The sequence below is a fragment of the Etheostoma spectabile genome, chromosome 5 (assembly GCF_008692095.1).
Source record: "Etheostoma spectabile isolate EspeVRDwgs_2016 chromosome 5, UIUC_Espe_1.0, whole genome shotgun sequence".
In the NCBI taxonomy this organism is placed as follows: domain Eukaryota; kingdom Metazoa; phylum Chordata; class Actinopteri; order Perciformes; family Percidae; genus Etheostoma; species Etheostoma spectabile.
Window position 1 is genome coordinate 35,146,156 of NC_045737.1, and position 13,805 is coordinate 35,159,960.

The 13,805-nt window shown below is 42.2% G+C and overlaps 1 protein-coding gene across 1 annotated transcript in view; it reads left to right on the forward strand.

The window, feature by feature from the left end:
- The window catches only part of raph1a (Ras association (RalGDS/AF-6) and pleckstrin homology domains 1a), a gene marked incomplete in the record, with an annotated part of 104,946 nt that overhangs the window by 61,105 nt on the left and 30,036 nt on the right, over positions 1-13,805 (forward strand).

A 13,805-nucleotide genomic window follows, 5' to 3' on the forward strand; every position in this document is an offset into this window, starting at 1 on the left:
ATATCAGTCACCGATTGTTTAAATTTGGCAGCTTTCTCCCTCTATCTGTGTTTTGTGTCCTAAAGGTCAACAACACACACGTTTGCAACACACACTTTGATTTGTTCGTTAGTCAGATATGGGCCAACAGGCAAAAAAAAAAAGATCTGTTGTTGTTAAGAAGACGTAGACTTCTCTTTATCATAATCATCCTTTGGGATGAAGGAGAAACTCAGAAAGAATTCCAGCTGCATTATTTTTCAGCAAAATAGCATAGATTTATAGAGACAAAGAAGACAGTATAAAAAATAACAATAATAACAAAAAACATTTGGCATTAAAATAAAAAGACATTCCACCATAAAGTATTAGGTTTAGAGATTCAAGGTGATCAGGGAGTTCCATAGGTATTATGTTGAGTCCCGAGGTATGTATGTCGGTATGTACTGCCTCTGGTTACAACCCTCTTTCCTAACCTACTAGGGGGTGTATAAATCCCGTGTTTAAATCCACAGTACGATATTATAGTGTTCTGACAAACAATAATACATACTAATCTGATGTCCCACTGATGTCCCAAAGTTTGCCACAATATGGTGTATTGATTCAAAATTCAGGGGCCTGCGGTACTAAAAACAATACAGATAGGCAGCCAGTTAAAGGTTGCGCTAAGGCGATTTGTCACGCGGTGTGTTTTTAGAGCGACTACAGCAGTTGTTGTCACATACAGCAAACATCTCCATCACCCATCTTCTAGCTGCCGTGCTCCAGAAGACACGTTAAAAAAAAAACCTGGTCTCTGTAGACAGCCCAGGGTCCAACGGAACAACAAAAACAAACTGTGCCACTCACCACGAAGCATACACAAACAGCGTTCCAGTGTTTCCAGCCAATGATGAGGACGATGGCGGGGGTGTTGGTTTAGGGGGGGTGGGGGTGGGGGGTCGGGGGCGTGGGGTGCGGTTGAGGGGGTGGGTTGGGAGTTGGTTTTGGTGGTCGGTGTGTGGGTTTTGGGAGGGGGGGGTGGTTGGGTTGTGGCGGGCACACAGGAAGTAGGGCAGGGGGATCGGGTGGACAGGTGATGCCGGAGGAAGGATATAATGAGAGGGGGGGGCCAGGCTAGTCTCATTTAGTTTGAAAATACTTCTAACTCAACAAGAAGTCTCGTCACCCACAACGCCACTTTCTTGGACGTAGCACCTTTAACCGATGGTAGAGTTGTTAGATAGGCGTGTTAGGGGGAATTGGTTTAGACTTCTCTATCTGTTACAGTGTCATTGAGATTAACTCTCTGTTAGGATTTGATCCTAGGATAATAAATTGAAATTGAAAAGATACCTGATTTAATGTTAGTCTCTCGCTTTGCCGAACCTTCTTGCTCTTTCGCGCTCCAGCAGGAGGTTCTGGCTAGTCCACACAGGAATACTCGGGATGGGGAGGGAGAAGAGCAAGAAGAACTGTTTCTCTGGTTTTAGTGCCCATTTATTCGTTTTTGTCGAAACAACAGAAAAACCCGATTGACGATAGTCTAGCTAGCTGTCTGGAAGTTACCTCTCTGGCAGAGACCTGAGGAACCAGGTAACCATAGTACCTCAGATTGGACAGATAGGTCGCATAGCTAGCTGTCTGGATATTTACCCTTGCAGAGACCTGAGCCCAGACAACCTATAGTCTCAGATTGGACAGATGGGTCTAGCTAGCTGTCTGGATTACCCTGAAGAGACTCTGAGGACCAGGTAACCATAGTCCTCATAGTGTACAATATTCTAGTCGCTGTTGGAGGAACCTGCGAGAGACCTGAGGACAGGTAACTAGTCATCAGCTCCTTTGTACAGATAGTTCTAGCTAGCTGTCTGGATTTACCCTGCAGAGATCTTAGGGACACGGTACCATGTCCTCAAGATGGCAGATAGTCTAGCTAGCTGTCTGGATTTACCCTGCAGGCATGACTGAGAGAACCACGGTAACCATAGTCCTCAGATTGGACAGATAGGTCTAGTAGTCTGTCTGGATTTACCCTGCAGAGATCATGAAGGGACCATCGGAACATAGTCCCAGAAAATCCACCACAAGTTTAAATTCCAGACCAAAGAAAGAGGATGGAACGGACAATGGGGGCGGAATTTACGGTCTGAAACAGTAGCAATACCGAAGTGGACCTCTTGGATTCAGAACACCTTATTTTAAATCGTCCCTCTTTGTTTCTGGACACTGGTGGCCGCCTGAAGGCATTTAACCCGGAGCCTTGTAAATGCCAATGTTCATCCCAAAAACCGAGCTGCCACTGGGAAAACAAACCGTTCTAGTGAGAAGGAACTGGGTGTCATGCTCCAAATCATCAGTGCATACACGTGATACTCCAGAGAGCACAGGGGCGGGCGTGAAGGAGGAATAACTTAAGATATATGAGACGATGAGGCCAGAGTTGAGTCAGCAAAGGGCTAGATGATAAACGTACGAGGGAAGAGCGCGTGGGACCCAACCCACAGCGAGAGAGAGAGAAGACAAAGAGACACGGCAGAAAGAGACTAAAGTGTGACCGAGAAGAGAAGGTGGGGAGAAAACAAAGAGAGTGATTAGAGAAGGGATGTGCTGTCTGTACCCTAGAGCGTTGGCTCCCATTGAGACCACTCCTTGCGAAACTGGACTACGTCGTTCTGGCTATAGACACTAACGGCTGTTGTGTGTTTATAAGGGCTGAGAAAATACTACTACAACACCTCATTGAGTATGAAGTCCTACAAATTAAATTCATGAATTCATAACTGATACATAGGGTCAGATTTTTCAGCAGGGAACAGGCTTCTAATCCACACATTGAAGAAATTCTGTGCACCATCCAGATTATGATTCCTAAATTAGATACAGCAGATACTGAAGAAGACTATTTTGATCAGGAAAAATTAAACGTTACGTCCACTGCAATAGGCTTTCTTCTTATTTAATGTGTCCTAGAGGGCTCACACACGCTGCACACACTTGAGTCGATAGTCAGTCGGGCCAAAGGGAAAAGTCTGACTGTAATCACACGGCGTGCGTTGCGTGCGTTGCGTGCGTGCGTGCGTGCTGCGTGCTCGTGCGTGCGTGCGGCACTTGGTTTGCTTTGACCTTAAATATTATTTTAATCTGGGTGGGTGGGGTTATCAAGGAGAGCTAATTGCTTCAATAAAATGGTTTACTGTGATGAAAGCAACCATGAGATATGAAGATAAAACTGAGGATTTGAATCATATTTTTTTTTATTTCAACAACACTCAGCTCAGGCTATGCAATGTCAACACACATCTCTCATGTGGAACAATAATTGATTTAGATGAATCTTATTAATAGTGTGTGGCAGTTTTGTTACTAAAAAAAATACTGGGAAATTAGAACATCAATCAGAAAAGCAAACTGGATTTGGACCAAGGCTTGAATTGAAGGAACTTATATCTGAGATTTAGCCACCTGACGACCATACAGCACGACCTTCTCTTCTTGGTCAACTCCTTGTTCTACAGTGCTCCTCCCTTGCTCCAGGGACAACGGGGTTAGAGCCCAGTTTGGCTGCATGCTGGACACCAGGGTCCCAGTAAGAACCAGCTCAGAGTGAACTTTTGACTCACAGCGTGAGACAATGCGTGTGTGAGTTATGAAAGCTTACTGACACAGATTGTCCCATTATGTGGAATTCATAGAAGATATGGAGCAATGCACACTAATATAGCAAATAGAATCAATACAAAAAAACCTGGTCCTGTGTGTGTGTGTGTTGTACTTTGTTTAGCTACATTTGTGGGGACCAAAAACTGGGAAATACAGTATACTTTGGGGTCCTGACAGCTTTGTGGGGCCTAATGCTGGGCCCACAACTTTAAAGTGGCGTTTGAGGAATAAGTACTTGGTTTTAGGCATCAGGTTGGTAGAGTTAGGGTTATGGTTAGGTTGTGGTTAGGGTTAGGTGTGGTTAGGGGTTAGTGGTATGGTTAGGTTAGGTTATGGTAGAGTTAGGTTATGTTAGGTTGGTTAAGGCTAAGGGTTATGTTAGGGTTAAGGTTAGGGTGAGGGTGGGGTTACGGTAGGCATTTAGGTTTGATGGTTAAGGTTAGGGTAAGGGGCTAGGGAAGCACTATGTCAATGACTGGTCCCACAAAGATAGTGAGACAACTTGATAGTGAGACACACACAGACAGCGCGGAGGCCGTTAAATGCAGTGTGTTCTCCTGGCTACTAGATGTCAGTTCCAAAAAAAAAACACTTTTCCAATATTTTTTTTTTAGCTCAATAGCTTTAAGTACTAAATGAAATACTTCTTGTATTCGGAGTGTCTGATTTAGTGGCAAACATCTCTATAAGGCAAGGACCAGGTGAAATGAAGCAAACCATTTCAAACGAAATGTCATCACGTCATTCAAAGAGGTTATGGATGTAATGGACGTTTCAACAAATTTGAGTTACCTTTTCTTCTTTTACGTCTGTTCTGGGGGAAATAAAGTGAGATCTTAGACGTGAAAGGAACGCACTGCCATCACAAAATAAACTGCTTTGGTGTGTCAATGAATACAAGACCTCTCTTTAGATGGATTTTCTCCTCAGCTCAGTTTTCATTTTCTAGTTTGGGTGAAAAAACCATTTGAGTTAGTGTGTATGAGGTTGGTAATGTGTGTTTTAATACTGCCATCCAGCGTACTACAGCATTACTGTGATCTGTTTATATGTGTACAGCTCTCCTTCACAGGTTCCATCTCTCTTCCCACACAGCTTCTGCTAAATGCCTCCACATGCAGCCAATCAACCCCAGATCAAATCACCAGGACCTTTCTCGTCTCTCTCTTTAAAGCACTCCTATCTGGACAGGGAAACCTCTCTGATTCTGAGAAACATAGCGGAAACCTTCCTACCTGCTGACCAAGGTGACGCCTCGTTCACTTCTGCACGCTCTTCCTCTCTTCTTGCATGGCAACGTTCCCTCCCATCCCTGCTTTATCTGGTGTTATATGCACGAAGATGCCATGGCCCACAATGGCACGTTAACTCCTTTACCTCCGCATGCTTCTCTCGCCATCTCCAGTTAAACAGTTTGTGTGTGTGAGGGTAGTACACAGTGCTGTGGTGTGTCCTGGTTGGCAGCAGTATGTTGCTGTGTGATCCAAAGCTTTACAGAGGCTGGTGGTACGACAGTGGTTCCCCATGCGGTATCACAACACTCTACATTGTGGTAACTCTCTGTGCCCGTAAACTGCAACACTAGTGAACGGTGACCTGATGAAAACAAACCAATCTATGTTTATTTTGTTTGTTATGATGGCAGAAATGCATTTTTAGCATGAAGGTTTGCATGATGGTTTGCTTAACAGGTTCCATGACATGGTGCTTTTTGGACCTTATGGAATAGACTTAGTGGTCCCCTAATACCAAATATGAAGTCTTTCCCCAAAATTCAGCCTGGTGGAAGAATTACAAAGGGAGGTAACCTTGCCCCTTATGACCTCATAAGGGCCAAGATACCAGATTGCCCCATCTAGCTTTCATTTTATCAAAGGCAGAGCAGATACCCGGGGGTCGGTTTACACCCATCACCATTTCAAGCCACTGGGGGACCATTGGCCGGCTGGGGGAACTCATATCAAGTAAATGGATATGTAATTATTCAATTTTCATGCCATGGGACCTTTAAAGAATAAGAGGGACATGAGTGAAAGCAAACTGTACTTTACTTCAAGTGCACGGTGTGTCTATGATGATGTGCCAGTGGCTGACGGGACGGAAGTGCCTTACAAGTATGCGATCACACAGGAGTCAGTGTCAATGCAGACGCAAAAGTTCAGTCAGCTGTCTTTGACCCAAGAATTTTATCAAGTGATGCTGGTTTAACATGTGAGTGATGGCTTATACATCACAAACTCGCGTTGTGGCTGTGAATAAAGGAAGTGTGTCACAGCAGTCTTGCCTTTGATTGGACGATAGAGAGAAAAGTGTTAGTAAGTTCATAAGGCTGCAAAACCACGCGTCCTGTGTGATCGTGTCAACAATCACTGTTGCTGTATGAATGTCTGGGATGGTAATATTAACGAGGATGTAAGAATGATCATGTTTTATGAAACTAAGAACAAGGTAAGTGGGACAGTCAGTGCTTCTGTTGCTCTATTATGCCAAAGTCCAAACATTTAAACTCTAGAAGATTTTTTGGAAGGTTTGCTGGATTCTACAATACTTAATATGGGACTGAACAAGCTTTGTGTTTGGAGGACTATTGTAGCAGATGGTAGGGAAACTAGTGTTTTCTGCAGTGAATCATATGTGGAGTATCCTCCAGTTGATGACAGTTTACGCTCGAAAGACAAACTTGGACGAGTGTCAATCAAAATACACAAAGAAATTTAATTCAATAGAGAGAAAAAAAATGAAACGCTACTTCCCAGACTCTGCTTGTGTGGGAAACGATTACTTTTAGTCTATGAAGATTTTTAGTGCTGTGCCTAAAGGAGGAGAAATCATTTACTGTCAGATCTACGTATGTGGATGCCAGGAAGTCTTCTTTCTGAAGAATTGTTAAGTTAAGGTTCAGTGTGTACAGTTACAATCTGTAGTTTACAGTGTGTGGTTACAGTGTTTGTAGTTTACAGTCAGTAGTTACAGTGTGTAGTTACAGTTTGTAGTTTACCGTCAGTAGTTTACGTGTGTAGTTTACGTTTGTGTACAGTCATTAGTTTACAGTGTGTAGGTTACAGTTTGTAGTTTACAGTCAGTGTTTACAGGTGTAGTTTTAAGTTTGTAGTTTACAGTCAGTAGTTACAGTGGTAGTACAGTTTGTAGGTGACACTCATATTTCAGGGTAGTTTTACCAGTCTGTAGTTCACGCGTGTATCTTACAGTTGTCATTTTAGTCTGTAGTCAAAGCATGGAGCTTACAGTCTGTAGATTACACTCTGTAGTTTATAGTCTGTTAGATTACACTCTGTAGTTTATGGTCTGTAGATTACACTCTGTAGTTATAGTCTGTAGTTTGCAGTCTGTAGTTCACAGCATGTAGTTAACACTTGTAGATTACACTCTGTAGTTATAGTCTGTAGTTACACTTCGTAGTTTGCAGTCTGTAGTTGCAGTTCTGTAGTTTGCAGTCTGTAGATACACCTGTAGTTGACAGTCTGAGTTTGCAGCTGTAGTTTGCAGTCTGTAGATTGCAGTCTGTAGTTGCGTCGTGTTTGCCGTCTGTAGTTGCAAGTCTGTGATATCTGTGTTGCAGTCTGCAGCAGTGACCTGAGGTGAAGGCAAAGTGTCCATATTATTAAAACAATCTCTTATTCGGGACTTGGGCTGTTATGTGTCTCTGGTGCTTCCACATGCAGACAAACTGGGCTGTTTAGACTGAGATCTGGGTCTGAATGTCCGTCTCCAGTTCGGGTGAGCTGTTCAAATCTGCACGGCTTCTTACGTCACTAGAGAAGAGGTGGTTACCCGTAGACAGGCTAGCGCTAGCGCTAGCTCGTTCTCAAATGGCAAAACACTGCTACAACACACACTAGTTCACCATAATCTCCAAAAGAACTACTTCCTGTCCCTGTTGAAGGTTCCTCGTCTAGAAGAAGCTCCCTGCTGATCCTGCCGTTACTGACCAAAGCTGGAGAAAGAGTTATCTCAGCTGATGAGATCTTACCGAGCTACTGAGCATGTGTGACTCCATATAGCATAGAAGTGAGATGTCTCACTTGTAGCTAAAATAAATGAGATGTCTCACTCTGTAGCTAAAAAAGGGGGATGTCTCACTCTGTAGCTATAAACAGAAACCTAAACACACAGGGTGAAAGAGGATCTGCAGCAATGTGGTTAACAAAAAAATGGTGTTTTTTGTTCTTTTTTATCCTGGTAAACCTCAAATACAATATGAGCCTGAAAAAGAGCATAACATGGGCGCTTTAAGCAGCTGGGTTTGTTTTGCTGGTCATGAGTGTTTGGAGCTCAGCCAGTCGCAGTACAGAGTAAATGTAGCATAGAGCCTGGTGCTGCCAAAACCGATCAATGCAGATAACGGGACTAGCTGATTTACTATAATTGTTGTTGATGTTGTGTTCAACCGAGATGAGGATGCTAGTGGGAGGTCAGCCATTCCCAGCATGTAATGTCACCATGTTAAGGAGGTCAATCAAAATTTGTCAATCAGTTTAGCATTCCTGATGCTAAACTGTGTGTGAGTAGGCCATTGGATAAAGAGTGAGAAGGGGCTTTGTTCTGATTGGTTTGCAATGTCATGATTTGATTGGATGATAAAGAGATTAATGTAGTTTGATGGATGTTAGAGGAATGTGCCGGATCGGCCTGATATATCTTCTTTGGTGCAGAGAAGAAGTGATTCCGCATCATCATGTACACACACACACACACACACACACACACACACCACCACACACACACCCAACACACACACACACACACACACACACACACACACAACACCAACACGTGGCTGCTGGCAACAGGCTCTCGTTGAAGTTCTTGGAGGCTTTGTCTGTCTTTACATTTGCCCCAAGTCCTCATTTCATCAACTTTTGATAGAAAAATACTTATCTCCTAAGCTCAGGGGTCTAATTGAGTTCTTGATCAGCAGACTCCAGTAGGCTACTTTTTTTAATGCTCATAGTTTGCAAAATCTGTATACATCCTCGATTACCAAAGGGTTTTCTGTGGACTTTTCCCCACGGATGTGCCATTGTGTTGAATAGATTTTAGTCCAGACCTACAGGGCCGGAGTAAGTACATTTAGTCAGATTAATGCGTACTTTTTAGATCCTTATTTCAGAGCAGCTGTCTTGCTTAAAATCCAGCTTTACTGCTGTGGATTCAAGATAACCCATCTTATCGTCTTACAGTGTTTACGTCCCACAGTAATTCAGGCTTCACTGATTCTGGATTAAATGCGAGAAACGTGATTTCAATTTTAAATTGTTGTCCGATGGCAGATTGCAAGCTACGGGGCCAGTCTAATTCCTGCAGCAGTGATTAGGCTGAGGTGTGTAATTATCACATTCATGCACTCAGCGTCCAGAGCGCAGATGTGTGTGTGTGAAGTGTGTAATGTCTGTACTGTAGGCAGGGTGATACGAAAAAACTCAAAATATCTCGTATATGACCAATACACGATCGATACAATAACGATGTCGTACAAAATACATCGATGTCGATACAAATACATCGATGTCGATACAAATACATCGATGTCGATACAAATACATCGATGTCAATACATGCATAAATCGATGTCGATACACGATAGTCGATATATTGTAGGGTTGACAGTTGGTTGTTAACAAATATTACCAACTGAGAGTGTTGAAATAATAATGTGGATTAAGACTAAAGGGGTAAATGTTAAATATAAAACAGCTCTAACATTCTCTCAATTTACTGTAATGAAACCCCTAAACAGCAAGAAAGACTAAATTTGGTCAAATCACAAAAAATCTACAAAATTATATCTATATATATTGTCCAACTCTAATGTTCTGCATGTGTTAGAATGCCATAGAGTGTGTGGTGTGTGTGTGTGTGTGTGTGTGTGTGTGTGTGTGTGTGTGTGGTGTGTGTGTGTGTGTGTGTGTGTGTGTGTGTGTGTAGTTAATGAACACAGCATACTCTTCTCTGTGTCAGTGTTACACTGCCTCAGCAATACTGAGTCCACACACACCCTTTCTCAATCCCACCCACACACACCCACACACACAACACACACAACAAACACACACACACACAGGAGATGCTGGCACATTCTGCTGCTTCTATAGTTGCATAAGTCCGCTCTGTTTTGAGCCTACGGCGGCTCAGGAGGACACATCCTTATATCTTCAAAGAAGGAGCTGAAGGATCTCCTGATCAAAGCTAATTAATGTCTCTATAATTTAGGTCGACTGGATATCTGTGAGATGTGGAACAAAATGCATTAAGCTGCAAGCTGAAAATGATGGTGACGACAGTAGTAGGCGGCAAAGCAAGAAGACCGCTGATAGGAGGGTTTATGTCTCGCAGAAAGAGCGTTTTGTATGTCATTAATGAAAATCCAAAACCATGCCCGTAAAGACAGATTTGGGCTTAACGACATGAACACATTGATTATCTAAAGTAATGGCTTTAATTTTTTTTTTAATAGAGGGATTTTTTAAATGGGTTAAAACGCCTTTAAATTTGACCAATAATAATTATCTCCCTACAATCCCTACTATACTTTAATTACACATTATGGGGCATGCATCATATTATAGGGATTGGGATTAATAGTGATAGAGGGTCTGAAACAATGAGGAGTGAATATTATTTTTAAACAATTTTTAACATGTGCAGATGACACTTCACATGGCTTTCAAGCCGCAGCACATTGCACCAGTTTTTGTTTTTTAAGTTTAGTTATGCCGGATTCTAGTAGTAAAGTAAATTATTAAAAAAATGTTTTTCTTTTTATTTTCTCTTTGGACTTTACATTTTAATTATGAGTAAAAAATGTTCTCCATACATTTAACCCTGGTGTCGTCTCGGGTCCAAACTGACCCGTTTCTAAGGGTTTTATATCAGAAATGTGGATTTTTCAACCAAATTGCCCAAAAATAACATGGATATATGCCATACAACATCTTCAGGTAAAATTAATGTTTACTTCATTGATTTTTTGGGTGTTTTATTAATCTTATGGCATTTGAATTCTTTTTTTTAATGGTTTAAACCAGTACTGGACTAAACTTGACATCTACCCACGTTGATCCACTCAACACTCTTGATTAACTATTAGTCAAAATACTTCCTAATTCTGCCCTTTTTTGACTAAAAAAACTACATATGATTGATGTGAATGAGGTTTGTTGACCATGAATTCCAAGAATAAGTGTAAAACCTGTTATTAAATTGGCTCAGGTTTTTAAAAAGAGCGCCAAAAGCTGGAAAAAGTGAGAAATAAATCAGAAAAAAGCAGCAAAAACATTGGAAAAGTAAAACAAAAAAACCTGGAAGGGCAAGTCCATGGTTAACGGGAAGACAACACAAGGGTTAAATATGTGGGAATCAAACATGCAACCTTCGGCAGTGTGATGATGATGAAGGCAAAGATGAGGGGTGCAATGATGATGATGATGATGATGATGATGATGATGGCTGACAGTCCTCAGCCAGCTGCTTCAGGAACGGTGAATGCTAACTGACTCAAGGTAGAATGTAGCGTCAGTTAGCATTAAAATGCTAATTTCTGCAATACAGCATAGTGTTTAACGACCGTCTCATTCACGTCATAAAAAACTAACACTTTAAGAAATAATTTTAGCAATTATTATCACCTTTTTAGTTTAAATGTTAAAAGACAAACAGAGGATGTGTTATACAATATATCTGGTAACTTTAATCCCTTCATCTTCATTTTGTCCCATATATTATTTTTCTTGTATTTAAGTTCAAAAAGGTCTTATGTAAGCACTTGATAGCTGCTAATGCTAACTGACAATTATAGATTTAGATATTTTTTGTGAAGAAATATATCATTAAATTAGCAATCTAACCTGTCATTACCAAATCTGCTTTATTTATTGTCTTTTAAATGTCCTCCATTATAAATGCAGTAAAACATACATGTCCTTTGATATGTTACATGCTGACATTGCTGATAGATTCTATAGGCACATATATTTTCACACAATATTTTTGCTATATTTTAAATATTTTTAATTTTCTTTTTAAATACTATCACACGCTAACCAACTGAAACTGTGTATTCTTCCACATTTAAAAACAGTGTTGTGCCTGTTCAATGATTCATATTAATTAATTAATTTTCATATGTAATCTGCTGACAAACTGACAAACTTAAACACCATCACAGATTTCATTCACATCATCGTTCCAGTATGTCTGATACTTTTCTGATTTAAATGGAAATCCTGAAGCATTAAACCCAACAAACAAAACATAAGGCTCGTCATTATGAAGCTGTTTATGAGCTTATGCTGTAGGATTTGCACGCGTGCTTGCGCGTGTGTCCGTGTGTGTGTGTGCGCGTGTGTGTGTGTGTGTGTGTGTGTGTGTGTACTCCTGGGGGTTTTGGGGGTGCCGTTAAGGAGATTGGCTGCTAATCTCCTCTTCCCCGTCCCCCATCATCTTCCTTCTATTCTGCCCTTTCGCTTGTTCACAATATGGATCCTCGTGTGTGTGTGTGTGTGTGTGTCTGTGTGTGTGTGTGTGTGTGTGTGTGTGTGTGTGTGTTTAAGCTGACTGGCTAAAGTGAAGCACCTCTGTGAGGGGGGCGGCATACACAGACGATCAGACACTCATGTGAAGTGGCTGGAAAGATTCCCCTTAAAACTGACTTCAAACCAAGAGAGAGACTACGAATGAGTTCGAGAAGTGAGACGAGAGGGAAAAACAAACCAGAGGAGAGGAGTGGAAAGACGAGACGCCTGTGTTGCTTGGATGGAGAGAGACTGCGAGGAGGGGGCATTAGACGCTTGAGATAAAGAGATCAGTGCCTCTGCGTGGAAGTTGGCACAGCAAAAAAAAAAAAAAACGCCCCTCCCCCACCACCACCACCGTCCATCTTTACGTCCCTCTCTCCTCCTCTCATTCCCTCTGTCTCGCTCGGCCAGGGAGGATGTGACAGGAGCATCTCTCACTTTGATTTCCTGTAGGAGGTAGTCTAGGTAACAGTCAGTCAGCTGCATCCCTAACCAGGCGATCAGCAGGTCTGCATCAGCAATCAGAGGATAACTGGATTAGTCAACCTGCAGCTCAGTCGGTGTAAACAGCCGGTCAGATGCCGAGTCAGTCAGTATTTCTACTTCACGTTCTCTCGTTCTTTCGCTTTTTCTACTAGAGTTTCTATTTTGTTGCTTCTCCTGTTTTCGCTTCCAGATCTTGTGTTAGCGCCTGCTCTGCTGGATTTAAGGCTGTCTGGCTAAACACACTGCTGCTCCTCCGTCCACCATCCATCCTTCTCCTCCGCCTCCTTTATTTCCCCTCACAGCTGATGGTCTTGGCTCCATCGCTCTGCTGAAGGTTGACGAGCCGGCTGTTTGTGCAGAACCAAACCCAAAGCTGGGATTGCAGATCGGAGCGTCTCGAGTCGTCAGATGAAAACAGCCTGGACTTTTTTTTCCTCCACTTTCTCACTTCTCCATCCGGCGCGTTTGTCGGCTGCTGTGGCAGAAGAGAAACACCGGCAATACCTCCAGTTGGAGTGTCTGTATTTGTGTGTTTGGGATATTTGGAGAATCCTTCAGAGAGACAATGACTATCTACCATCATGTAGCGTCCGAGCATTAATCTAATCACACTCCGCTGCCGTCACAGTAATGGATGAGAGGACGATTATGAAGAGGAGGAGAAGCAGACATGTCTGATGATTCCTCGTACTTCTGGCTCCATGGGCAGTGCACCTCTGTCTCTTTGGGACTAACCCTGGGCTGCTGTTTTTGGGGGAATAATCTCTGCTTTCACATCAGATTAATTTAACTCTTCCTTCACTCGTTAGCTTGATACATTTCCACCTGGAAGAAGCCTAATGAGGCGGGTGCAATGTGCACAATCGGTTGACAAGCCTGGGAATATACTCATACTTTGTCCAAGTTCTGCCGATTAAAACAGATTTTCTGAACTTTTTTTAAATATCACATTTTGTAGTTGTTTGATTCTAAGCAGACACAGAAGTGCTGGTTGTTCAACTAAGAATAAACAATGACTTCCTGTTGGAGGAATCAGGTGGGTAAGAGTGGTGCATGTGTGTCCTTAATACGGAGTGCGAGTGCTGTTGAGTCTCGCTTTTGCTGTTGTATAATGTGTGTTGTATAATTTCTGTATGTGTGTGTGTGTGTGTGTGTGTGTTC